Here is a 27832-nt window from a genome sequence, read left to right as displayed (position 1 = left end):
CCAGCACCCTCCGTGGCTGGATCAATGGAAGTGTTTTAGGTACCAGGCAGCCAAAGGGCCGAGGCCTCACGCTCGACCACGCCGGCGCAGAGTTCCAGCCGCTCGGATAAGCTCTGTCACTCACCCGCCGCGCAGCCACCGGTAACGGGGAAATGTCGCCGCCTTGTGGACACGCCGTTGTAAATGAATGGGCTTTCGCACTTAGTGCAATTTTCGCCAACTCTCTGACTTAGAGCTATGGAAGTATGGAGCTATGAAGCCACCAGCCACCCAGGCTGGAGCTCTGGAGCTCTGGAGGTATGGAGCTCTGGTGCTATGGAAGTATGGAGCTCTGGTGCTATGGAAGTATGGAGCTATGGAGGTATGGAAGTATGGAGCTATGGAAGTATGGAGCTATGGAGCTCTGGAAGTATGGAGCTATGGAGCTCTGGAGGTATGGAGCCCTGGAGCTATGGAGCCCTGGAGCTATGGAATTATGGAGCTCTGGTGCTATGGAGCTATGGAGCTCTGGTGCTATGGAGCTATGGAGCTATGGAGCTCTGGAGCTATGGAGCTCTGGAGGTATGGAGCTATGGAGCTATGGAGCTCTGGAGGTATGGAGCTATGGAGCTATGGAAGTATGGAGCTCTGGTGCTATGGAGCTATGGAGCTCTGGTGCTATGGAGCTATGGAGCTCTGGTGCTATGGAGCTATGGAGCTATGGAGCTCTGGAAGTATGGAGCTCTGGTGCTATGGAGCTATGGAGCTCTGGTGCTATGGAGCTATGGAGCTCTGGTGCTATGGAGCTCTGGTGCTATGGAGCTCTGGTGCTATGGAGCTATGGAGCTCTGGTGCTATGGAGCTCTGGAGGTATGGAGCTCTGGAGGTATGGAGCTCTGGAGGTATGGAGCTATGGAGCCCTGGAGCTCTGGAGGTATGGAGCTATGGTGCTATGGAGCTCTGAAGCCATGGAGCTCTGGTGCTATGGAGCTATGGAGCTCTGGTGCTATGGAGCTATGGAGCTATGGAGCTCTGGAAGTATGGAGCTCTGGTGCTATGGAGCTATGGAGCTCTGGTGCTATGGAGCTATGGAGCTCTGGTCCTATGGAGCTATGGAGCTCTGGTGCTATGGAGCTCTGGTGCTATGGAGCTCTGGTGCTATGGAGCTATGGAGCTCTGGTGCTATGGAGCTATGGAGCTCTGGAGGTATGGAGCTCTGGAGGTATGGAGCTCTGGAGGTATGGAGCTATGGAGCCCTGGAGCTCTGGAGGTATGGAGCTATGGTGCTATGGAGCTCTGAAGCCATGGAGCTCTGGTGCTATGGAGCTCTGGAGCTCTGGAGGTATGGAGCTCTGGAGGTATGGAGCTATGGAGCCCTGGAGCTCTGGAGGTATGGAGCTATGGTGCTATGGAGCTCTGAAGCCATGGAGCTCTGGTGCTATGGAGCTCTGGAGCTCTGGAGGTATGGAGCTCTGGCGGTATGGAGCTCTGGAGGTATGGAGCTATGGAGCCCTGGAGCTCTGGAGGTATGGAGCTATGGTGCTATGGAGCTCTGAAGCCATGGAGCTCTGGTGCTATGGAGCTCTGGAGGTATGGAGCTCTGGAGGTATGGAGCTCTGGAGGTATGGAGCTATGGAGCCCTGGAGCTCTGGAGGTATGGAGCTATGGTGCTATGGAGCTCTGAAGCCATGGAGCTATGGTGCTATGGAGCTCTGGAGGTATGGAGCTCTGGAGGTATGGAGCTCTGGAGGTATGGAGCTATGGAGCCCTGGAGCTCTGGAGGTATGGAGCTATGGTGCTATGGAGCTCTGAAGCCATGGAGCTCTGGTGCTATGGAGCTATGGAGCTCTGGTGCTATGGAGCTATGGAGGTATGGAGCCACCAGCCAGCACCCTCCGTGGCTGGATCAATGGAAGTGTTTTAGGTACCAGGCAGCCAAAGGGCCGAGGCCTCACGCTCGACCACGCCGGCGCAGAGTTCCAGCCGCTCGGATAAGCTCTGTCACTCACCCGCCGCGCAGCCACCGGTAACGGGGAAATGTCGCCGCCTGGCGGACACGCCGTTGTAAATGAATGGGCTTTCGCACTTAGTGCAATTTTCGCCAACTCTCTGACTTAGAGCTATGGAAGTATGGAGCTATGGAGCCACCAGCCACCCAGGCTGGAGCTATGGAGCTCTGGAGGTATGGAGCTCAGGTGCTATGGAAGTATGGAGCTATGGAGCTATGGAAGTATGGAGCTATGGAGCTATGGAGCTCTGGAAGTATGGAGCTATGGAGCTCTGGAGGTATGGAGCTATGGAGCCCTGGAGCCCTGGAGCTATGGAGCTCTGGTGCTATGGAGGTATGGAGCTCTGGAGGTATGGAGCTCTGGAGGTATGGAGCTATGGAGCTATGGAGCCCTGGAGCTATGGAGCTATGGAGCCCTGGAGCTATGGAGCTATGGAGCCCTGGAGCTATGGAGCTATGGAGCTCTGGTGCTATGGAGCTATGGAGCTCTGGTGCTATGGAGCTATGGAGCTCTGGTGCTATGGAGCTATGGAGCTATGGTGCTATGGAGCTATGGAGCTCTGGAAGTATGGAGCTATGGAGCTCTGGAGGTATGGAGCTATGGAGCCCTGGAGCTATGGAGCCCTGGAGCTATGGAAGTATGGAGCTCTGGTGCTATGGAGCTATGGAGCTCTGGTGCTATGGAGCTATGGAGCTCTGGAGCTATGGAGCTCTGGAGGTATGGAGCTATGGAGCTATGGAGCTCTGGAGGTATGGAGGTATGGAGCTCTGGAGGTATGGAGCTATGGAGCTATGGAGCCCTGGAGCTATGGAGCTATGGAGCTCTGGAGCTCTGGAGGTATGGAGCTCTGGAGGTATGGAGCTCTGGAGGTATGGAGCTATGGAGCCCTGGAGCTCTGGAGGTATGGAGCTATGGTGCTATGGAGCTCTGAAGCCATGGAGCTCTGGTGCTATGGAGCTCTGGAGGTATGGAGCTCTGGAGGTATGGAGCTCTGGAGGTATGGAGCTATGGAGCCCTGGAGCTCTGGAGGTATGGAGCTATGGTGCTATGGAGCTCTGAAGCCATGGAGCTCTGGTGCTATGGAGCTCTGGAGGTATGGAGCTCTGGAGGTATGGAGCTCTGGAGGTATGGAGCTATGGAGCCCTGGAGCTCTGGAGGTATGGAGCTATGGTGCTATGGAGCTCTGAAGCCATGGAGCTCTGGTGCTATGGAGCTATGGAGCTCTGGTGCTATGGAGCTATGGAGGTATGGAGCCACCAGCCAGCACCCTCCGTGGCTGGATCAATGGAAGTGTTTTAGGTACCAGGCAGCCAAAGGGCCGAGGCCTCACGCTCGAGCACGCCGGCGCAGAGTTCCAGCCGCTCGGATAAGCTCTGTCACTCACCCGCCGCGCAGCCACCGGTAACGGGGAAATGTCGCCGCCTTGTGGACACGCCGTTGTAAATGAATGGGCTTTCGCACTTAGTGCAATTTTCGCCAACTCTCTGACTTAGAGCTATGGAAGTATGGAGCTATGGAGCCACCAGCCACCCAGGCTGGAGCTCTGGAGCTCTGGAGGTATGGAGCTCTGGTGCTATGGAAGTATGGAGCTCTGGTGCTATGGAAGTATGGAGCTATGGAGGTATGGAAGTATGGAGCTATGGAAGTATGGAGCTATGGAGCTCTGGAAGTATGGAGCTATGGAGCTCTGGAGGTATGGAGCCCTGGAGCTATGGAGCCCTGGAGCTATGGAAGTATGGAGCTCTGGTGCTATGGAGCTATGGAGCTCTGGTGCTATGGAGCTATGGAGCTCTGGAGCTATGGAGCTATGGAGCTCTGGAGGTATGGAGCTATGGAGCTATGGAGCTCTGGAGGTATGGAGCTATGGAGCTATGGAAGTATGGAGCTCTGGTGCTATGGAGCTATGGAGCTCTGGTGCTATGGAGCTATGGAGCTCTGGTGCTATGGAGCTATGGAGCTATGGAGCTCTGGAAGTATGGAGCTCTGGTGCTATGGAGCTATGGAGCTCTGGTGCTATGGAGCTATGGAGCTCTGGTGCTATGGAGTTCTGGTGCTATGGAGCTCTGGTGCTATGGAGCTATGGAGCTCTGGTGCTATGGAGCTCTGGAGGTATGGAGCTCTGGAGGTATGGAGCTCTGGAGGTATGGAGCTATGGAGCCCTGGAGCTCTGGAGGTATGGAGCTATGGTGCTATGGAGCTCTGAAGCCATGGAGCTCTGGTGCTATGGAGCTATGGAGCTCTGGTGCTATGGAGCTATGGAGCTATGGAGCTCTGGAAGTATGGAGCTCTGGTGCTATGGAGCTATGGAGCTCTGGTGCTATGGAGCTATGGAGCTCTGGTGCTATGGAGCTATGGAGCTCTGGTGCTATGGAGCTCTGGTGCTATGGAGCTCTGGTGCTATGGAGCTATGGAGCTCTGGTGCTATGGAGCTATGGAGCTCTGGAGGTATGGAGCTCTGGAGGTATGGAGCTCTGGAGGTATGGAGCTATGGAGCCCTGGAGCTCTGGAGGTATGGAGCTATGGTGCTATGGAGCTCTGAAGCCATGGAGCTCTGGTGCTATGGAGCTCTGGAGCTCTGGAGGTATGGAGCTCTGGAGGTATGGAGCTATGGAGCCCTGGAGCTCTGGAGGTATGGAGCTATGGAGCTCTGAAGCCATGGAGCTCTGGTGCTATGGAGCTCTGGAGCTCTGGAGGTATGGAGCTCTGGAGGTATGGAGCTCTGGAGGTATGGAGCTATGGAGCCCTGGAGCTCTGGAGGTATGGAGCTATGGTGCTATGGAGCTCTGAAGCCATGGAGCTCTGGTGCTATGGAGCTCTGGAGGTATGGAGCTCTGGAGGTATGGAGCTCTGGAGGTATGGAGCTATGGAGCCCTGGAGCTCTGGAGGTATGGAGCTATGGTGCTATGGAGCTCTGAAGCCATGGAGCTCTGGTGCTATGGAGCTCTGGAGGTATGGAGCTCTGGAGGTATGGAGCTCTGGAGGTATGGAGCTATGGAGCCCTGGAGCTCTGGAGGTATGGAGCTATGGTGCTATGGAGCTCTGAAGCCATGGAGCTCTGGTGCTATGGAGCTATGGAGCTCTGGTGCTATGGAGCTATGGAGGTATGGAGCCACCAGCCAGCACCCTCCGTGGCTGGATCAATGGAAGTGTTTTAGGTACCAGGCAGCCAAAGGGCCGAGGCCTCACGCTCGACCACGCCGGCGCAGAGTTCCAGCCGCTCGGATAAGCTCTGTCACTCACCCGCCGCGCAGCCACCGGTAACGGGGAAATGTCGCCGCCTGGCGGACACGCCGTTGTAAATAAATGGGCTTTCGCACTTAGTGCAATTTTCGCCAACTCTCTGACTTAGAGCTATGGAAGTATGGAGCTATGGAGCCACCAGCCACCCAGGCTGGAGCTATGGAGCTCTGGAGGTATGGAGCTCAGGTGCTATGGAAGTATGGAGCTATGGAGCTATGGAAGTATGGAGCTATGGAGCTATGGAGCTCTGGAAGTATGGAGCTATGGAGCTCTGGAGGTATGGAGCTATGGAGCCCTGGAGCTATGGAGCTCTGGTGCTATGGAGGTATGGAGCTCTGGAGGTATGGAGCTCTGGAGGTATGGAGCTATGGAGCCCTGGAGCTATGGAGCTATGGAGCCCTGGAGCTATGGAGCCCTGGAGCTATGGAGCTATGGAGCTCTGGTGCTATGGAGCTATGGAGCTCTGGTGCTATGGAGCTATGGAGCTCTGGTGCTATGGAGCTATGGAGCTCTGGTGCTATGGAGCTATGGAGCTCTGGAAGTATGGAGCTATGGAGCTCTGGAGGTATGGAGCTATGGAGCCCTGGAGCTATGGAGCCCTGGAGCTATGGAAGTATGGAGCTCTGGTGCTATGGAGCTATGGAGCTCTGGTGCTATGGAGCTATGGAGCTCTGGTGCTATGGAAGTATGGAGCTATGGAGGTATGGAAGTATGGAGCTATGGAAGTATGGAGCTATGGAGCTCTGGAAGTATGGAGCTATGGAGCTCTGGAGGTATGGAGCCCTGGAGCTATGGAGCCCTGGAGCTATGGAAGTATGGAGCTCTGGTGCTATGGAGCTATGGAGCTCTGGTGCTATGGAGCTATGGAGCTATGGAGCTCTGGAGCTATGGAGCTCTGGAGGTATGGAGCTATGGAGCTATGGAGCTCTGGAGGTATGGAGCTATGGAGCTATGGAAGTATGGAGCTCTGGTGCTATGGAGCTATGGAGCTCTGGTGCTATGGAGCTATGGAGCTCTGGTGCTATGGAGCTATGGAGCTATGGAGCTCTGGAAGTATGGAGCTCTGGTGCTATGGAGCTATGGAGCTCTGGTGCTATGGAGCTATGGAGCTCTGGTGCTATGGAGCTCTGGTGCTATGGAGCTCTGGTGCTATGGAGCTATGGAGCTCTGGTGCTATGGAGCTATGGAGCTCTGGAGGTATGGAGCTCTGGAGGTATGGAGCTCTGGAGGTATGGAGCTATGGAGCCCTGGAGCTCTGGAGGTATGGAGCTAAGGTGCTATGGAGCTCTGAAGCCATGGAGCTCTGGTGCTATGGAGCTCTGGAGCTCTGGAGGTATGGAGCTCTGGAGGTATGGAGCTATGGAGCCCTGGAGCTCTGGAGGTATGGAGCTATGGAGCTCTGAAGCCATGGAGCTCTGGTGCTATGGAGCTCTGGAGCTCTGGAGGTATGGAGCTCTGGAGGTATGGAGCTCTGGAGGTATGGAGCTATGGAGCCCTGGAGCTCTGGAGGTATGGAGCTATGGTGCTATGGAGCTCTGAAGCCATGGAGCTCTGGTGCTATGGAGCTCTGGAGGTATGGAGCTCTGGAGGTATGGAGCTCTGGAGGTATGGAGCTATGGAGCCCTGGAGCTCTGGAGGTATGGAGCTATGGTGCTATGGAGCTCTGAAGCCATGGAGCTCTGGTGCTATGGAGCTCTGGAGGTATGGAGCTTTGGAGGTATGGAGCTCTGGAGGTATGGAGCTATGGAGCCCTGGAGCTCTGGAGGTATGGAGCTATGGTGCTATGGAGCTCTGAAGCCATGGAGCTCTGGTGCTATGGAGCTATGGAGCTCTGGTGCTATGGAGCTATGGAGGTATGGAGCCACCAGCCAGCACCCTCCGTGGCTGGATCAATGGAAGTGTTTTAGGTACCAGGCAGCCAAAGGGCCGAGGCCTCACGCTCGACCACGCCGGCGCAGAGTTCCAGCCGCTCGGATAAGCTCTGTCACTCACCCGCCGCGCAGCCACCGGTAACGGGGAAATGTCGCCGCCTTGTGGACACGCCGTTGTAAATGAATGGGCTTTCGCACTTAGTGCAATTTTCGCCAACTCTCTGACTTAGAGCTATGGAAGTATGGAGCTATGGAGCCACCAGCCACCCAGGCTGGAGCTCTGGAGCTCTGGAGGTATGGAGCTCTGGTGCTATGGAAGTATGGAGCTCTGGTGCTATGGAAGTATGGAGCTATGGAGGTATGGAAGTATGGAGCTATGGAAGTATGGAGCTATGGAGCTCTGGAAGTATGGAGCTATGGAGCTCTGGAGGTATGGAGCCCTGGAGCTATGGAGCCCTGGAGCTATGGAAGTATGGAGCTCTGGTGCTATGGAGCTATGGAGCTCTGGTGCTATGGAGCTATGGAGCTATGGAGCTCTGGAGCTATGGAGCTCTGGAGGTATGGAGCTATGGAGCTATGGAGCTCTGGAGGTATGGAGCTATGGAGCTATGGAAGTATGGAGCTCTGGTGCTATGGAGCTATGGAGCTCTGGTGCTATGGAGCTATGGAGCTCTGGTGCTATGGAGCTATGGAGCTATGGAGCTCTGGAAGTATGGAGCTCTGGTGCTATGGAGCTATGGAGCTCTGGTGCTATGGAGCTATGGAGCTCTGGTGCTATGGAGCTCTGGTGCTATGGAGCTCTGGTGCTATGGAGCTATGGAGCTCTGGTGCTATGGAGCTCTGGAGGTATGGAGCTCTGGAGGTATGGAGCTCTGGAGGTATGGAGCTATGGAGCCCTGGAGCTCTGGAGGTATGGAGCTATGGTGCTATGGAGCTCTGAAGCCATGGAGCTCTGGTGCTATGGAGCTATGGAGCTCTGGTGCTATGGAGCTATGGAGCTATGGAGCTCTGGAAGTATGGAGCTCTGGTGCTATGGAGCTATGGAGCTCTGGTGCTATGGAGCTATGGAGCTCTGGTGCTATGGAGCTATGGAGCTCTGGTGCTATGGAGCTCTGGTGCTATGGAGCTCTGGTGCTATGGAGCTATGGAGCTCTGGTGCTATGGAGCTATGGAGCTCTGGAGGTATGGAGCTCTGGAGGTATGGAGCTCTGGAGGTATGGAGCTATGGAGCCCTGGAGCTCTGGAGGTATGGAGCTATGGTGCTATGGAGCTCTGAAGCCATGGAGCTCTGGTGCTATGGAGCTCTGGAGCTCTGGAGGTATGGAGCTCTGGAGGTATGGAGCCCTGGAGCTCTGGAGGTATGGAGCTATGGTGCTATGGAGCTCTGAAGCCATGGAGCTCTGGTGCTATGGAGCTCTGGAGCTCTGGAGGTATGGAGCTCTGGAGGTATGGAGCTCTGGAGGTATGGAGCTATGGAGCCCTGGAGCTCTGGAGGTATGGAGCTATGGTGCTATGGAGCTCTGAAGCCATGGAGCTCTGGTGCTATGGAGCTCTGGAGGTATGGAGCTCTGGAGGTATGGAGCTCTGGAGGTATGGAGCTATGGAGCCCTGGAGCTCTGGAGGTATGGAGCTATGGTGCTATGGAGCTCTGAAGCCATGGAGCTCTGGTGCTATGGAGCTCTGGAGGTATGGAGCTCTGGAGGTATGGAGCTCTGGAGGTATGGAGCTATGGAGCCCTGGAGCTCTGGAGGTATGGAGCTATGGTGCTATGGAGCTCTGAAGCCATGGAGCTCTGGTGCTATGGAGCTATGGAGCTCTGGTGCTATGGAGCTATGGAGGTATGGAGCCACCAGCCAGCACCCTCCGTGGCTGGATCAATGGAAGTGTTTTAGGTACCAGGCAGCCAAAGGGCCGAGGCCTCACGCTCGACCACGCCGGCGCAGAGTTCCAGCCGCTCGGATAAGCTCTGTCACTCACCCGCCGCGCAGCCACCGGTAACGGGGAAATGTCGCCGCCTGGCGGACACGCCGTTGTAAATGAATGGGCTTTCGCACTTAGTGCAATTTTCGCCAACTCTCTGACTTAGAGCTATGGAAGTATGGAGCTATGGAGCCACCAACCACCCAGGCTGGAGCTCTGGAGCTCTGGAGGTATGGAGCTCTGGTGCTATGGAAGTATGGAGCTCTGGTGCTATGGAAGTATGGAGCTATGGAGGTATGGAAGTATGGAGCTATGGAAGTATGGAGCTATGGAGCTCTGGAAGTATGGAGCTATGGAGCTCTGGAGGTATGGAGCCCTGGAGCTATGGAGCCCTGGAGCTATGGAAGTATGGAGCTCTGGTGCTATGGAGCTATGGAGCTCTGGTGCTATGGAGCTATGGAGCTATGGAGCTATGGAGCTCTGGAGCTATGGAGCTCTGGAGGTATGGAGCTATGGAGTTATGGAGCTCTGGAGGTATGGAGCTATGGAGCTATGGAAGTATGGAGCTCTGGTGCTATGGAGCTATGGAGCTCTGGTGCTATGGAGCTATGGAGCTCTGGTGCTATGGAGCTATGGAGCTATGGAGCTCTGGAAGTATGGAGCTCTGGTGCTATGGAGCTATGGAGCTCTGGTGCTATGGAGCTATGGAGCTCTGGTGCTATGGAGCTCTGGTGCTATGGAGCTCTGGTGCTATGGAGCTATGGAGCTCTGGTGCTATGGAGCTCTGGAGGTATGGAGCTCTGGAGGTATGGAGCTCTGGAGGTATGGAGCTATGGAGCCCTGGAGCTCTGGAGGTATGGAGCTATGGTGCTATGGAGCTCTGAAGCCATGGAGCTCTGGTGCTATGGAGCTATGGAGCTCTGGTGCTATGGAGCTATGGAGCTATGGAGCTCTGGAAGTATGGAGCTCTGGTGCTATGGAGCTATGGAGCTCTGGTGCTATGGAGCTATGGAGCTCTGGTGCTATGGAGCTATGGAGCTCTGGTGCTATGGAGCTCTGGTGCTATGGAGCTCTGGTGCTATGGAGCTATGGAGCTCTGGTGCTATGGAGCTATGGAGCTCTGGAGGTATGGAGCTCTGGAGGTATGGAGCTCTGGAGGTATGGAGCTATGGAGCCCTGGAGCTCTGGAGGTATGGAGCCTTGTGGACACGCCGTTGTAAATGAATGGGCTTTCGCACTTAGTGCAATTTTCGCCAACTCTCTGACTGGAGCTATGGAAGTATGGAGCTATGGAGCCACCAGCCACCCAGGCTGGAGCTATGGAGCTCTGGAGGTATGGAGCTCTGGTGCTATGGAAGTATGGAGCTATGGAGCTATGGAAGTATGGAGCTATGGAGCTATGGAGCTCTGGAAGTATGGAGCTATGGAGCTCTGGAGGTATGGAGCTATGGAGCCCTGGAGCCCTGGATCTATGGAGCCCTGGAGCTATGGAGCTATGGAGCCCTGGAGCTATGGAGCTATGGAGCCCTGGAGCTATGGAGCTATGGAGCTCTGGTGCTATGGAGCTATGGAGCTCTGGTGCTATGGAGCTATGGAGCTCTGGTGCTATGGAGCTATGGAGCTCTGGTGCTATGGAGCTATGGAGCTCTGGAAGTATGGAGCTATGGAGCTCTGGAGGTATGGAGCTATGGAGCTCTGGAGGTATGGAGCTATGGAGCCCTGGAGCTATGGAGCCCTGGAGCTATGGAAGTATGGAGCTCTGGTGCTATGGAGCTATGGAGCTCTGGTGCTATGGAGCTATGGAGCTCTGGAGCTATGGAGCTCTGGAGGTATGGAGCTCTGGAGGTATGGAGCTCTGGAGGTATGGAGCTATGGAGCTATGGAGCCCTGGAGCTATGGAGCTATGGAGCCCTGGAGCTATGGAGGTATGGAGCCCTGGAGCTATGGAGCTATGGAGCTCTGGTGCTATGGAGCTATGGAGCTCTGGTGCTATGGAGCTATGGAGCTCTGGTGCTATGGAGCTATGGAGCTCTGGTGCTATGGAGCTATGGAGCTCTGGAAGTATGGAGCTATGGAGCTCTGGAGGTATGGAGCTATGGAGCCCTGGAGCTATGGAGCCCTGGAGCTATGGAAGTATGGAGCTCTGGTGCTATGGAGCTATGGAGCTCTGGTGCTATGGAGCTATGGAGCTCTGGAGCTATGGAGCTCTGGAGGTATGGAGCTATGGAGCTATGGAGCTCTGGAGGTATGGAGCTATGGAGCTATGGAAGTATGGAGCTCTGGTGCTATGGAGCTATGGAGCTCTGGTGCTATGGAGCTATGGAGCTCTGGTGCTATGGAGCTATGGAGCTATGGAGCTCTGGAAGTATGGAGCTCTGGTGCTATGGAGCTATGGAGCTCTGGTGCTATGGAGCTATGGAGCTCTGGTGCTATGGAGCTATGGAGCTCTGGTGCTATGGAGCTCTGGTGCTATGGAGCTCTGGTGCTATGGAGCTATGGAGCTCTGGTGCTATGGAGCTATGGAGCTCTGGAGGTATGGAGCTCTGGAGGTATGGAGCTCTGGAGGTATGGAGCTTTGGAGCCCTGGAGCTCTGGAGGTATGGAGCTATGGTGCTATGGAGCTCTGAAGCCATGGAGCTCTGGTGCTATGGAGCTCTGGAGCTCTGGAGGTATGGAGCTCTGGAGGTATGGAGCTATGGAGCCCTGGAGCTCTGGAGGTATGGAGCTATGGTGCTATGGAGCTCTGAAGCCATGGAGCTCTGGTGCTATGGAGCTCTGGAGCTCTGGAGGTATGGAGCTCTGGAGGTATGGAGCTATGGAGCCCTGGAGCTCTGGAGGTATGGAGCTATGGTGCTATGGAGCTCTGAAGCCATGGAGCTCTGGTGCTATGGAGCTCTGGAGAGGCCTCGGCCCTTTGGCTGCCTGTAAATGAATGGGCTTTCGCACTTAGTGCAATTTTCGCCAACTCTCTGACTTAGAGCTATGGAAGTATGGAGCTATGGAGCCACCAGCCACCCAGGCTGGAGCTCTGGAGCTCTGGAGGTATGGAGCTCTGGTGCTATGGAAGTATGGAGCTCTGGTGCTATGGAAGTATGGAGCTATGGAGGTATGGAAGTATGGAGCTATGGAAGTATGGAGCTATGGAGCTCTGGAAGTATGGAGCTATGGAGCTCTGGAAGTATGGAGCTCTGGTGCTATGGAGCTATGGAGCTCTGGTGCTATGGAGCTATGGAGCTCTGGTGCTATGGAGCTCTGGTGCTATGGAGCTCTGGTGCTATGGAGCTATGGAGCTCTGGTGCTATGGAGCTCTGGAGGTATGGAGCTCTGGAGGTATGGAGCTCTGGAGGTATGGAGCTATGGAGCCCTGGAGCTCTGGAGGTATGGAGCTATGGTGCTATGGAGCTCTGAAGCCATGGAGCTCTGGTGCTATGGAGCTATGGAGCTCTGGTGCTATGGAGCTCTGGTGCTATGGAGCTATGGAGCTATGGAGCTCTGGAAGTATGGAGCTCTGGTGCTATGGAGCTATGGAGCTCTGGTGCTATGGAGCTATGGAGCTCTGGTGCTATGGAGCTATGGAGCTCTGGTGCTATGGAGCTCTGGTGCTATGGAGCTCTGGTGCTATGGAGCTATGGAGCTCTGGTGCTATGGAGCTATGGAGCTCTGGAGGTATGGAGCTCTGGAGGTATGGAGCTATGGAGCCCTGGAGCTCTGGAGGTATGGAGCTATGGTGCTATGGAGCTCTGAAGCCATGGAGCTCTGGTGCTATGGAGCTCTGGAGGTATGGAGCTCTGGAGGTATGGAGCTCTGGAGGTATGGAGCTCTGGAGGTATGGAGCTATGGAGCCCTGGAGCTCTGGAGGTATGGAGCTATGGAGCTATGGAGCTCTGGAGCTATGGAGCTCTGGAGGTATGGAGCTATGGAGCTATGGAGCTCTGGAGGTATGGAGCTATGGAGCTCTGGAGGTATGGAGCTCTGGAGGTATGGAGCTATGGAGCCCTGGAGCTCTGGAGGTATGGAGCTATGGTGCTATGGAGCTCTGAAGCCATGGAGCTCTGGTGCTATGGAGCTCTGGAGGTATGGAGCTCTGGAGGTATGGAGCTCTGGAGGTATGGAGCTATGGAGCCCTGGAGCTCTGGAGGTATGGAGCTATGGTGCTATGGAGCTCTGAAGCCATGGAGCTCTGGTGCTATGGAGCTCTGGAGGTATGGAGCTCTGGAGGTATGGAGCTCTGGAGGTATGGAGCTATGGAGCCCTGGAGCTCTGGAGGTATGGAGCTATGGTGCTATGGAGCTCTGAAGCCATGGAGCTCTGGTGCTATGGAGCTATGGAGCTCTGGTGCTATGGAGCTATGGAGGTATGGAGCCACCAGCCAGCACCCTCCGTGGCTGGATCAATGGAAGTGTTTTAGGTACCAGGCAGCCAAAGGGCCGAGGCCTCACGCTCGACCACGCCGGCGCAGAGTTCCAGCCGCTCGGATAAGCTCTGTCACTCACCCGCCGCGCAGCCACCGGTAACGGGGAAATGTCGCCGCCTTGTGGACACGCCGTTGTAAATGAATGGGCTTTCGCACTTAGTGCAATTTTCGCCAACTCTCTGACTTAGAGCTATGGAAGTATGGAGCTATGGAGCCACCAGCCACCCAGGCTGGAGCTCTGGAGCTCTGGAGGTATGGAGCTCTGGTGCTATGGAAGTATGGAGCTCTGGTGCTATGGAAGTATGGAGCTATGGAGGTATGGAAGTATGGAGCTATGGAAGTATGGAGCTATGGAGCTCTGGAAGTATGGAGCTATGGAGCTCTGGAGGTATGGAGCCCTGGAGCTATGGAGCCCTGGAGCTATGGAAGTATGGAGCTCTGGTGCTATGGAGCTATGGAGCTCTGGTGCTATGGAGCTATGGAGCTATGGAGCTCTGGAGCTATGGAGCTCTGGAGGTATGGAGCTATGGAGCTATGGAGCTCTGGAGGTATGGAGCTATGGAGCTATGGAAGTATGGAGCTCTGGTGCTATGGAGCTATGGAGCTCTGGTGCTATGGAGCTATGGAGCTCTGGTGCTATGGAGCTATGGAGCTATGGAGCTCTGGAAGTATGGAGCTCTGGTGCTATGGAGCTATGGAGCTCTGGTGCTATGGAGCTATGGAGCTCTGGTGCTATGGAGCTCTGGTGCTATGGAGCTCTGGTGCTATGGAGCTATGGAGCTCTGGTGCTATGGAGCTATGGAGCTCTGGAGGTATGGAGCTCTGGAGGTATGGAGCTCTGGAGGTATGGAGCTATGGAGCCCTGGAGCTCTGGAGGTATGGAGCTAAGGTGCTATGGAGCTCTGAAGCCATGGAGCTCTGGTGCTATGGAGCTCTGGAGCTCTGGAGGTATGGAGCTCTGGAGGTATGGAGCTATGGAGCCCTGGAGCTCTGGAGGTATGGAGCTATGGAGCTCTGAAGCCATGGAGCTCTGGTGCTATGGAGCTCTGGAGCTCTGGAGGTATGGAGCTCTGGAGGTATGGAGCTCTGGAGGTATGGAGCTATGGAGCCCTGGAGCTCTGGAGGTATGGAGCTATGGTGCTATGGAGCTCTGAAGCCATGGAGCTCTGGTGCTATGGAGCTCTGGAGGTATGGAGCTCTGGAGGTATGGAGCTCTGGAGGTATGGAGCTATGGAGCCCTGGAGCTCTGGAGGTATGGAGCTATGGTGCTATGGAGCTCTGAAGCCATGGAGCTCTGGTGCTATGGAGCTCTGGAGGTATGGAGCTCTGGAGGTATGGAGCTCTGGAGGTATGGAGCTATGGAGCCCTGGAGCTCTGGAGGTATGGAGCTATGGTGCTATGGAGCTCTGAAGCCATGGAGCTCTGGTGCTATGGAGCTATGGAGCTCTGGTGCTATGGAGCTATGGAGGTATGGAGCCACCAGCCAGCACCCTCCGTGGCTGGATCAATGGAAGTGTTTTAGGTACCAGGCAGCCAAAGGGCCGAGGCCTCACGCTCGACCACGCCGGCGCAGAGTTCCAGCCGCTCGGATAAGCTCTGTCACTCACCCGCCGCGCAGCCACCGGTAACGGGGAAATGTCGCCGCCTGGCGGACACGCCGTTGTAAATGAATGGGCCTTCGCACTTAGTGCAATTTTCGCCAACTCTCTGACTTAGAGCTATGGAAGTATGGAGCTATGGAGCCACCAGCCACCCAGGCTGGAGCTCTGGAGCTCTGGAGGTATGGAGCTCTGGTGCTATGGAAGTATGGAGCTCTGGTGCTATGGAAGTATGGAGCTATGGAGGTATGGAAGTATGGAGCTATGGAAGTATGGAGCTATGGAGCTCTGGAAGTATGGAGCTATGGAGCTCTGGAGGTATGGAGCCCTGGAGCTATGGAGCCCTGGAGCTATGGAAGTATGGAGCTCTGGTGCTATGGAGCTATGGAGCTCTGGTGCTATGGAGCTATGGAGCTATGGAGCTCTGGAGCTATGGAGCTCTGGAGGTATGGAGCTATGGAGTTATGGAGCTCTGGAGGTATGGAGCTATGGAGCTATGGAAGTATGGAGCTCTGGTGCTATGGAGCTATGGAGCTCTGGTGCTATGGAGCTATGGAGCTCTGGTGCTATGGAGCTATGGAGCTATGGAGCTCTGGAAGTATGGAGCTCTGGTGCTATGGAGCTATGGAGCTCTGGTGCTATGGAGCTATGGAGCTCTGGTGCTATGGAGCTCTGGTGCTATGGAGCTCTGGTGCTATGGAGCTATGGAGCTCTGGTGCTATGGAGCTCTGGAGGTATGGAGCTCTGGAGGTATGGAGCTCTGGAGGTATGGAGCTATGGAGCCCTGGAGCTCTGGAGGTATGGAGCTATGGTGCTATGGAGCTCTGAAGCCATGGAGCTCTGGTGCTATGGAGCTATGGAGCTCTGGTGCTATGGAGCTATGGAGCTATGGAGCTCTGGAAGTATGGAGCTCTGGTGCTATGGAGCTATGGAGCTCTGGTGCTATGGAGCTATGGAGCTCTGGTGCTATGGAGCTATGGAGCTCTGGTGCTATGGAGCTCTGGTGCTATGGAGCTCTGGTGCTATGGAGCTATGGAGCTCTGGTGCTATGGAGCTATGGAGCTCTGGAGGTATGGAGCTCTGGAGGTATGGAGCTCTGGAGGTATGGAGCTATGGAGCCCTGGAGCTCTGGAGGTATGGAGCTATGGTGCTATGGAGCTCTGAAGCCATGGAGCTCTGGTGCTATGGAGCTCTGGAGCTCTGGAGGTATGGAGCTCTGGAGGTATGGAGCCCTGGAGCTCTGGAGGTATGGAGCTATGGTGCTATGGAGCTCTGAAGCCATGGAGCTCTGGTGCTATGGAGCTCTGGAGCTCTGGAGGTATGGAGCTCTTGAGGTATGGAGCTCTGGAGGTATGGAGCTATGGAGCCCTGGAGCTCTGGAGGTATGGAGCTATGGTGCTATGGAGCTCTGAAGCCATGGAGCTCTGGTGCTATGGAGCTCTGGAGGTATGGAGCTCTGGAGGTATGGAGCTCTGGAGGTATGGAGCTATGGAGCCCTGGAGCTCTGGAGGTATGGAGCTATGGTGCTATGGAGCTCTGAAGCCATGGAGCTCTGGTGCTATGGAGCTCTGGAGGTATGGAGCTCTGGAGGTATGGAGCTCTGGAGGTATGGAGCTATGGAGCCCTGGAGCTCTGGAGGTATGGAGCTATGGTGCTATTGAGCTCTGAAGCCATGGAGCTCTGGTGCTATGGAGCTATGGAGCTCTGGTGCTATGGAGCTATGGAGGTATGGAGCCACCAGCCAGCACCCTCCGTGGCTGGATCAATGGAAGTGTTTTAGGTACCAGGCAGCCAAAGGGCCGAGGCCTCACGCTCGACCACGCCGGCGCAGAGTTCCAGCCGCTCGGATAAGCTCTGTCACTCACCCGCCGCGCAGCCACCGGTAATGGGATAATGTCGCCGCCTGGCGGACACGCCGTTGTAAATGAATGGGCTTTCGCACTTAGTGCAATTTTCGCCAACTCTCTGACTTAGAGCTATGGAAGTATGGAGCTATGGAGCCACCAGCCACCCAGGCTGGAGCTATGGAGCTCTGGAGGTATGGAGCTCAGGTGCTATGGAAGTATGGAGCTATGGAGCTATGGAAGTATGGAGCTATGGAGCTATGGAGCTCTGGAAGTATGGAGCTATGGAGCTCTGGAGGTATGGAGCTATGGAGCCCTGGAGCCCTGGAGCTATGGAGCTCTGGTGCTATGGAGGTATGGAGCTCTGGAGGTATGGAGCTCTGGAGGTATGGAGCTATGGAGCTATGGAGCCCTGGAGCTATGGAGCTATGGAGCCCTGGAGCTATGGAGCTATGGAGCCCTGGAGCTATGGAGCTATGGAGCTCTGGTGCTATGGAGCTATGGAGCTCTGGTGTTATGGAGCTATGGAGCTCTGGTGCTATGGAGCTATGGAGCTCTGGTGCTATGGAGCTATGGAGCTCTGGAAGTATGGAGCTATGGAGCTCTGGAGGTATGGAGCTATGGAGCCCTGGAGCTATGGAGCCCTGGAGCTATGGAAGTATGGAGCTCTGGTGCTATGGAGCTATGGAGCTCTGGTGCTATGGAGCTATGGAGCTCTGGAGCTATGGAGCTCTGGAGGTATGGAGCTATGGAGCTATGGAGCTCTGGAGGTATGGAGCTATGGAGCTATGGAAGTATGGAGCTCTGGTGCTATGGAGCTATGGAGCTCTGGTGCTATGGAGCTATGGAGCTATGGTGTTATGGAGCTATGGAGCTATGGAGCTCTGGAAGTATGGAGCTCTGGTGCTATGGAGCTCTGGTGCTATGGAGCTATGGAGCTCTGGTGCTATGGAGCTATGGAGCTCTGGTGCTATGGAGCTCTGGTGCTATGGAGCTCTGGTGCTATGGAGCTATGGAGCTCTGGTGCTATGGAGCTATGGAGCTCTGGAGGTATGGAGCTCTGGAGGTATGGAGCTCTGGAGGTATGGAGCTTTGGAGCCCTGGAGCTCTGGAGGTATGGAGCTATGGTGCTATGGAGCTCTGAAGCCATGGAGCTCTGGTGCTATGGAGCTCTGGAGCTCTGGAGGTATGGAGCTCTGGAGGTATGGAGCTATGGAGCCCTGGAGCTCTGGAGGTATGGAGCTATGGTGCTATGGAGCTCTGAAGCCATGGAGCTCTGGTGCTATGGAGCTCTGGAGCTCTGGAGGTATGGAGCTCTGGAGGTATGGAGCTATGGAGCCCTGGAGCTCTGGAGGTATGGAGCTATGGTGCTATGGAGCTCTGAAGCCATGGAGCTCTGGTGCTATGGAGCTCTGGAGCTCTGGAGGTATGGAGCTCTGGAGGTATGGAGCTCTGGAGGTATGGAGCTATGGAGCCCTGGAGCTCTGGAGGTATGGAGCTATGGTGCTATGGAGCTCTGAAGCCATGGAGCTCTGGTGCTATGGAGCTCTGGAGGTATGGAGCTCTGGAGGTATGGAGCTCTGGAGGTATGGAGCTATGGAGCCCTGGAGCTCTGGAGGTATGGAGCTATGGTGCTATGGAGCTCTGAAGCCATGGAGCTCTGGTGCTATGGAGCTCTGGAGGTATGGAGCTCTGGAGGTATGGAGCTCTGGAGGTATGGAGCTATGGAGCCCTGGAGCTCTGGAGGTATGGAGCTATGGTGCTATGGAGCTCTGAAGCCATGGAGCTCTGGTGCTATGGAGCTCTGGAGGTATGGAGCTCTGGAGGTATGGAGCTCTGGAGGTATGGAGCTATGGAGCCCTGGAGCTCTGGAGGTATGGAGCTATGGTGCTATGGAGCTCTGAAGCCATGGAGCTCTGGTGCTATGGAGCTATGGAGCTCTGGTGCTATGGAGCTATGGAGGTATGGAGCCACCAGCCAGCACCCTCCGTGGCTGGATCAATGGAAGTGTTTTAGGTACCAGGCAGCCAAAGGGCCGAGGCCTCACGCTCGACCACGCCGGCGCAGAGTTCCAGCCGCTCGGATAAGCTCTGTCACTCACCCGCCGCGCAGCCACCGGTAACGGGGAAATGTCGCCGCCTTGTGGACACGCCGTTGTAAATGAATGGGCTTTCGCACTTAGTGCAATTTTCGCCAACTCTCTGACTTAGAGCTATGGAAGTATGGAGCTATGGAGCCACCAGCCACCCAGGCTGGAGCTCTGGAGCTCTGGAGGTATGGAGCTCTGGTGCTATGGAAGTATGGAGCTCTGGTGCTATGGAAGTATGGAGCTATGGAGGTATGGAAGTATGGAGCTATGGAAGTATGGAGCTATGGAGCTCTGGAAGTATGGAGCTATGGAGCTCTGGAGGTATGGAGCCCTGGAGCTATGGAGCCCTGGAGCTATGGAAGTATGGAGCTCTGGTGCTATGGAGCTATGGAGCTCTGGTGCTATGGAGCTATGGAGCTATGGAGCTCTGGAGCTATGGAGCTCTGGAGGTATGGAGCTATGGAGCTATGGAGCTCTGGAGGTATGGAGCTATGGAGCTATGGAAGTATGGAGCTCTGGTGCTATGGAGCTATGGAGCTCTGGTGCTATGGAGCTATGGAGCTCTGGTGCTATGGAGCTATGGAGCTCTGGAAGTATGGAGCTCTGGTGCTATGGAGCTATGGAGCTCTGGTGCTATGGAGCTATGGAGCTCTGGTGCTATGGAGCTCTGGTGCTATGGAGCTCTGGTGCTATGGAGCTATGGAGCTCTGGTGCTATGGAGCTCTGGAGGTATGGAGCTCTGGAGGTATGGAGCTCTGGAGGTATGGAGCTATGGAGCCCTGGAGCTCTGGAGGTATGGAGCTATGGTGCTATGGAGCTCTGAAGCCATGGAGCTCTGGTGCTATGGAGCTATGGAGCTCTGGTGCTATGGAGCTATGGAGCTATGGAGCTCTGGAAGTATGGAGCTCTGGTGCTATGGAGCTATGGAGCTCTGGTGCTATGGAGCTATGGAGCTCTGGTGCTATGGAGCTATGGAGCTCTGGTGCTATGGAGCTCTGGTGCTATGGAGCTCTGGTGCTATGGAGCTATGGAGCTCTGGTGCTATGGAGCTATGGAGCTCTGGAGGTATGGAGCTCTGGAGGTATGGAGCTCTGGAGGTATGGAACTATGGAGCCCTGGAGCTCTGGAGGTATGGAGCTATGGTGCTATGGAGCTCTGAAGCCATGGAGCTCTGGTGCTATGGAGCTCTGGAGCTCTGGAGGTATGGAGCTCTGGAGGTATGGAGCTATGGAGCCCTGGAGCTCTGGAGGTATGGAGCTATGGTGCTATGGAGCTCTGAAGCCATGGAGCTCTGGTGCTATGGAGCTCTGGAGCTCTGGAGGTATGGAGCTCTGGAGGTATGGAGCTCTGGAGGTATGGAGCTATGGAGCCCTGGAGCTCTGGAGGTATGGAGCTATGGTGCTATGGAGCTCTGAAGCCATGGAGCTCTGGTGCTATGGAGCTCTGGAGGTATGGAGCTCTGGAGGTATGGAGCTCTGGAGGTATGGAGCTATGGAGCCCTGGAGCTCTGGAGGTATGGAGCTATGGTGCTATGGAGCTCTGAAGCCATGGAGCTCTGGTGCTATGGAGCTCTGGAGGTATGGAGCTCTGGAGGTATGGAGCTCTGGAGGTATGGAGCTATGGAGCCCTGGAGCTCTGGAGGTATGGAGCTATGGTGCTATGGAGCTCTGAAGCCATGGAGCTCTGGTGCTATGGAGCTATGGAGCTCTGGTGCTATGGAGCTATGGAGGTATGGAGCCACCAGCCAGCACCCTCCGTGGCTGGATCAATGGAAGTGTTTTAGGTACCAGGCAGCCAAAGGGCCGAGGCCTCACGCTCGACCACGCCGGCGCAGAGTTCCAGCCGCTCGGATAAGCTCTGTCACTCACCCGCCGCGCAGCCACCGGTAACGGGGAAATGTCGCCGCCTTGTGGACACGCCGTTGTAAATGAATGGGCTTTCGCACTTAGTGCAATTTTCGCCAACTCTCTGACTGGAGCTATGGAAGTATGGAGCTATGGAGCCACCAGCCACCCAGGCTGGAGCTATGGAGCTCTGGAGGTATGGAGCTCTGGTGCTATGGAAGTATGGAGCTATGGAGCTATGGAAGTATGGAGCTATGGAGCTATGGAGCTCTGGAAGTATGGAGCTATGGAGCTCTGGAGGTATGGAGCTATGGAGCCCTGGAGCCCTGGAGCTATGGAGCCCTGGAGCTATGGAGCTATGGAGCCCTGGAGCTATGGAGCTATGGAGCCCTGGAGCTATGGAGCTATGGAGCTCTGGTGCTATGGAGCTATGGAGCTCTGGTGCTATGGAGCTATGGAGCTCTGGTGCTATGGAGCTATGGAGCTCTGGTGCTATGGAGCTATGGAGCTCTGGAAGTATGGAGCTATGGAGCTCTGGAGGTATGGAGCTATGGAGCTCTGGAGGTATGGAGCTATGGAGCCCTGGAGCTATGGAGCCCTGGAGCTATGGAAGTATGGAGCTCTGGTGCTATGGAGCTATGGAGCTCTGGTGCTATGGAGCTATGGAGCTCTGGAGCTATGGAGCTCTGGAGGTATGGAGCTATGGAGCTCTGGAGGTATGGAGCTATGGAGCTATGGAAGTATGGAGCTCTGGTGCTATGGAGCTATGGAGGTCTGGTGCTATGGAGCTATGGAGCTCTGGTGCTATGGAGCTATGGAGCTATGGAGCTCTGGAAGTATGGAGCTCTGGTGCTATGGAGCTATGGAGCTCTGGTGCTATGGAGCTATGGAGCTCTGGTGCTATGGAGCTATGGAGCTCTGGTGCTATGGAGCTATGGTGCTATGGAGCTCTGGTGCTATGGAGCTATGGAGCTCTGGTGCTATGGAGCTATGGAGCTCTGGAGGTATGGAGCTCTGGAGGTATGGAGCTCTGGAGGTATGGAGCTTTGGAGCCCTGGAGCTCTGGAGGTATGGAGCTATGGTGCTATGGAGCTCTGAAGCCATGGAGCTCTGGTGCTATGGAGCTATGGAGCTCTGGTGCTATGGAGCTATGGAGGTATGGAGCCACCAGCCAGCACCCTCCGTGGCTGGATCAATGGAAGTGTTTTAGGTACCAGGCAGCCAAAGGGCCGAGGCCTCATGCTCGACCACGCTGGCGCAGAGTTCCAGCCGCTCGGATAAGCTCTGTCACTCACCCGCCGCGCAGCCACCGGTAACGGGGAAATGTCGCCGCCTGGCGGACACGCCGTTGTAAATGAATGGGCTTTCGCACTTAGTGCAATTTTCGCCAACTCTCTGACTTAGAGCTATGGAAGTATGGAGCTATGGAGCCACCAGCCACCCAGGCTGGAGCTATGGAGCTCTGGAGGTATGGAGCTCAGGTGCTATGGAAGTATGGAGCTATGGAGCTATGGAAGTATGGAGCTATGGAGCTATGGAGCTCTGGAAGTATGGAGCTATGGAGCTCTGGAGGTATGGAGCTATGGAGCCCTGGAGCTATGGAGTTCTGGTGCTATGGAGGTATGGAGCTCTGGAGGTATGGAGCTCTGGAGGTATGGAGCTATGGAGCTATGGAGCCCTGGAGCTATGGAGCTATGGAGCCCTGGAGCTATGGAGCTATGGAGCCCTGGAGCTATGGAGCTATGGAGCTCTGGTGCTATGGAGCTATGGAGCTCTGGTGCTATGGAGCTATGGAGCTCTGGTGCTATGGAGCTATGGAGCTCTGGTGCTATGGAGCTATGGAGCTCTGGAAGTATGGAGCTATGGAGCTCTGGAGGTATGGAGCTATGGAGCCCTGGAGCTATGGAGCCCTGGAGCTATGGAAGTATGGAGCTCTGGTGCTATGGAGCTATGGAGCTCTGGTGCTATGGAGCTATGGAGCTCTGGAGCTATGGAGCTCTGGAGGTATGGAGCTATGGAGCTATGGAGCTCTGGAGGTATGGAGCTATGGAGCTATGGAAGTATGGAGCTCTGGTGCTATGGAGCTATGGAGCTCTGGTGCTATGGAGCTATGGAGCTCTGGTGCTATGGAGCTATGGAGCTCTGGAAGTATGGAGCTCTGGTGCTATGGAGCTATGGAGCTCTGGTGCTATGGAGCTATGGAGCTCTGGTGCTATGGAGCTATGGAGCTCTGGTGCTATGGAGCTCTGGTGCTATGGAGCTCTGGTGCTATGGAGCTATGGAGCTCTGGTGCTATGGAGCTATGGAGCTCTGGAGGTATGGAGCTCTGGAGGTATGGAGCTCTGGAGGTATGGAGCTTTGGAGCCCTGGAGCTCTGGAGGTATGGAGCTATGGTGCTATGGAGCTCTGAAGCCATGGAGCTCTGGTGCTATGGAGCTCTGGAGCTCTGGAGGTATGGAGCTCTGGAGGTATGGAGCTATGGAGCCCTGGAGCTCTGGAGGTATGGAGCTATGGTGCTATGGAGCTCTGAAGCCATGGAGCTCTGGTGCTATGGAGCTCTGGAGCTCTGGAGGTATGGAGCTCTGGAAGTATGGAGCTATGGAGCCCTGGAGCTCTGGAGGTATGGAGCTATGGTGCTATGGAGCTCTGAAGCCATGGAGCTCTGGTGCTATGGAGCTCTGGAGCTCTGGAGGTATGGAGCTCTGGAGGTATGGAGCTCTGGAGGTATGGAGCTATGGAGCCCTGGAGCTCTGGAGGTATGGAGCTATGGTGCTATGGAGCTCTGAAGCCATGGAGCTCTGGTGCTATGGAGCTCTGGAGGTATGGAGCTCTGGAGGTATGGAGCTCTGGAGGTATGGAGCTATGGAGCCCTGGAGCTCTGGAGGTATGGAGCTATGGTGCTATGGAGCTCTGAAGCCATGGAGCTCTGGTGCTATGGAGCTCTGGAGGTATGGAGCTCTGGAGGTATGGAGCTCTGGAGGTATGGAGCTATGGAGCCCTGGAGCTCTGGAGGTATGGAGCTATGGTGCTATGGAGCTCTGAAGCCATGGAGCTCTGGTGCTATGGAGCTCTGGAGGTATGGAGCTCTGGAGGTATGGAGCTCTGGAGGTATGGAGCTATGGAGCCCTGGAGCTCTGGAGGTATGGAGCTATGGTGCTATGGAGCTCTGAAGCCATGGAGCTCTGGTGCTATGGAGCTATGGAGCTCTGGTGCTATGGAGCTATGGAGGTATGGAGCCACCAGCCAGCACCCTCCGTGGCTGGATCAATGGAAGTGTTTTAGGTACCAGGCAGCCAAAGGGCCGAGGCCTCACGCTCGACCACGCCGGCGCAGAGTTCCAGCCGCTCGGATAAGCTCTGTCACTCACCCGCCGCGCAGCCACCGGTAACGGGGAAATGTCGCCGCCTTGTGGACACGCCGTTGTAAATGAATGGGCTTTCGCACTTAGTGCAATTTTCGCCAACTCTCTGACTTAGAGCTATGGAAGTATGGAGCTATGGAGCCACCAGCCACCCAGGCTGGAGCTCTGGAGCTCTGGAGGTATGGAGCTCTGGTGCTATGGAAGTATGGAGCTCTGGTGCTATGGAAGTATGGAGCTATGGAGGTATGGAAGTATGGAGCTATGGAAGTATGGAGCTATGGAGCTCTGGAAGTATGGAGCTATGGAGCTCTGGAGGTATGGAGCCCTGGAGCTATGGAGCCCTGGAGCTATGGAAGTATGGAGCTCTGGTGCTATGGAGCTATGGAGCTCTGGTGCTATGGAGCTATGGAGCTATGGAGCTCTGGAGCTATGGAGCTCTGGATGTATGGAGCTATGGAGCTATGGAGCTCTGGAGGTATGGAGCTATGGAGCTATGGAAGTATGGAGCTCTGGTGCTATGGAGCTATGGAGCTCTGGTGCTATGGAGCTATGGAGCTCTGGTGCTATGGAGCTATGGAGCTATGGAGCTCTGGAAGTATGGAGCTCTGGTGCTATGGAGCTATGGAGCTCTGGTGCTATGGAGCTATGGAGCTCTGGTGCTATGGAGCTCTGGTGCTATGGAGCTCTGGTGCTATGGAGCTATGGAGCTCTGGTGCTATGGAGCTCTGGAGGTATGGAGCTCTGGAGGTATGGAGCTCTGGAGGTATGGAGCTATGGAGCCCTGGAGCTCTGGAGGTATGGAGCTATGGTGCTATGGAGCTCTGAAGCCATGGAGCTCTGGTGCTATGGAGCTATGGAGCTCTGGTGCTATGGAGCTATGGAGCTATGGAGCTCTGGAAGTATGGAGCTCTGGTGCTATGGAGCTATGGAGCTCTGGTGCTATGGAGCTATGGAGCTCTGGTGCTATGGAGCTATGGAGCTCTGGTGCTATGGAGCTCTGGTGCTATGGAGCTCTGGTGCTATGGAGCTATGGAGCTCTGGTGCTATGGAGCTATGGAGCTCTGGAGGTATGGAGCTCTGGAGGTATGGAGCTCTGGAGGTATGGAGCTATGGAGCCCTGGAGCTCTGGAGGTATGGAGCTATGGTGCTATGGAGCTCTGAAGCCATGGAGCTCTGGTGCTATGGAGCTCTGGAGCTCTGGAGGTATGGAGCTCTGGAGGTATGGAGCTATGGAGCCCTGGAGCTCTGGAGGTATGGAGCTATGGTGCTATGGAGCTCTGAAGCCATGGAGCTCTGGTGCTATGGAGCTCTGGAGCTCTGGAGGTATGGAGCTCTGGAGGTATGGAGCTCTGGAGGTATGGAGCTATGGAGCCCTGGAGCTCTGGAGGTATGGAGCTATGGTGCTATGGAGCTCTGAAGCCATGGAGCTCTGGTGCTATGGAGCTCTGGAGGTATGGAGCTCTGGAGGTATGGAGCTCTGGAGGTATGGAGCTATGGAGCCCTGGAGCTCTGGAGGTATGGAGCTATGGTGCTATGGAGCTCTGAAGCCATGGAGCTCTGGTGCTATGGAGCTCTGGAGGTATGGAGCTCTGGAGGTATGGAGCTCTGGAGGTATGGAGCTATGGAGCCCTGGAGCTCCGGAGGTATGGAGCTATGGTGCTATGGAGCTCTGAAGCCATGGAGCTCTGGTGCTATGGAGCTATGGAGCTCTGGTGCTATGGAGCTATGGAGGTATGGAGCCACCAGCCAGCACCCTCCGTGGCTGGATCAATGGAAGTGTTTTAGGTACCAGGCAGCCAAAGGGCCGAGGCCTCACGCTCGACCACGCCGGCGCAGAGTTCCAGCCGCTCGGATAAGCTCTGTCACTCACCCGCCGCGCAGCCACCGGTAACGGGGAAATGTCGCCGCCTGGCGGACACGCCGTTGTAAATGAATGGGCTTTCGCACTTAGTGCAATTTTCGCCAACTCTCTGACTTAGAGCTATGGAAGTATGGAGCTATGGAGCCACCAGCCACCCAGGCTGGAGCTATGGAGCTCTGGAGGTATGGAGCTCAGGTGCTATGGAAGTATGGAGCTATGGAGCTATGGAAGTATGGAGCTATGGAGCTATGGAGCTCTGGAAGTATGGAGCTATGGAGCTCTGGAGGTATGGAGCTATGGAGCCCTGGAGCCCTGGAGCTATGGAGCTCTGGTGCTATGGAGGTATGGAGCTCTGGAGGTATGGAGCTCTGGAGCTCTGGAGGTATGGAGCTATGGAGCCCTGGAGCCCTGGAGCTATGGAGCTCTGGTGCTATGGAGGTATGGAGCTCTGGAGGTATGGAGCTCTGGAGGTATGGAGCTATGGAGCTATGGAGCCCTGGAGCTATGGAGCTATGGAGCCCTGGAGCTATGGAGCTATGGAGCCCTGGAGCTATGGAGCTATGGAGCTCTGGTGCTATGGAGCTATGGAGCTCTGGTGCTATGGAGCTATGGAGCTCTGGAGCTCTGAAGCCATGGAGCTCTGGTGCTATGGAGCTCTGGAGGTATGGAGCTCTGGAGGTATGGAGCTCTGGAGGTATGGAGCTATGGAGCCCTGGAGCTCTGGAGGTATGGAGCTATGGTGCTATGGAGCTCTGAAGCCATGGAGCTCTGGTGCTATGGAGCTATGGAGCTCTGGTGCTATGGAGCTATGGAGGTATGGAGCCACCAGCCAGCACCCTCCGTGGCTGGATCAATGGAAGTGTTTTAGGTACCAGGCAGCCAAAGGGCCGAGGCCTCACGCTCGACCACGCCGGCGCAGAGTTCCAGCCGCTCGGATAAGCTCTGTCACTCACCCGCCGCGCAGCCACCGGTAACGGGGAAATGTCGCCGCCTTGTGGACACGCCGTTGTAAATGAATGGGCTTTCGCACTTAGTGCAATTTTCGCCAACTCTCTGACTGGAGCTATGGAAGTATGGAGCTATGGAGCCACCAGCCACCCAGGCTGGAGCTATGGAGCTCTGGAGGTATGGAGCTCTGGTGCTATGGAAGTATGGAGCTATGGAGCTATGGAAGTATGGAGCTATGGAGCTATGGAGCTCTGGAAGTATGGAGCTATGGAGCTCTGGAGGTATGGAGCTATGGAGCCCTGGAGCCCTGGAGCTATGGAGCCCTGGAGCTATGGAGCTATGGAGCCCTGGAGCTATGGAGCTATGGAGCCCTGGAGCTATGGAGCTATGGAGCTCTGGTGCTATGGAGCTATGGAGCTCTGGTGCTATGGAGCTATGGAGCTCTGGTGCTATGGAGCTATGGAGCTCTGGTGCTATGGAGCTATGGAGCTCTGGAAGTATGGAGCTATGGAGCTCTGGAGGTATGGAGCTATGGAGCTCTGGAGGTATGGAGCTATGGAGCCCTGGAGCTATGGAGCCCTGGAGCTATGGAAGTATGGAGCTCTGGTGCTATGGAGCTCTGGTGCTATGGAGCTATGGAGCTCTGGAGCTATGGAGCTCTGGAGGTATGGAGCTATGGAGCTCTGGAGGTATGGAGCTATGGAGCTATGGAAGTATGGAGCTCTGGTGCTATGGAGCTATGGAGGTCTGGTGCTATGGAGCTATGGAGCTCTGGTGCTATGGAGCTATGGAGCTATGGAGCTCTGGAAGTATGGAGCTCTGGTGCTATGGAGCTATGGAGCTCTGGTGCTATG

The sequence above is a fragment of the Syngnathus leptorhynchus genome, unplaced genomic scaffold, assembly GCF_054491065.1.
Source record: "Syngnathus leptorhynchus isolate UIUO unplaced genomic scaffold, UIUO_Slep HiC_scaffold_63, whole genome shotgun sequence".
Classification (NCBI taxonomy): domain Eukaryota; kingdom Metazoa; phylum Chordata; class Actinopteri; order Syngnathiformes; family Syngnathidae; genus Syngnathus; species Syngnathus leptorhynchus.
This window is presented reverse-complemented; position numbering follows the sequence as displayed.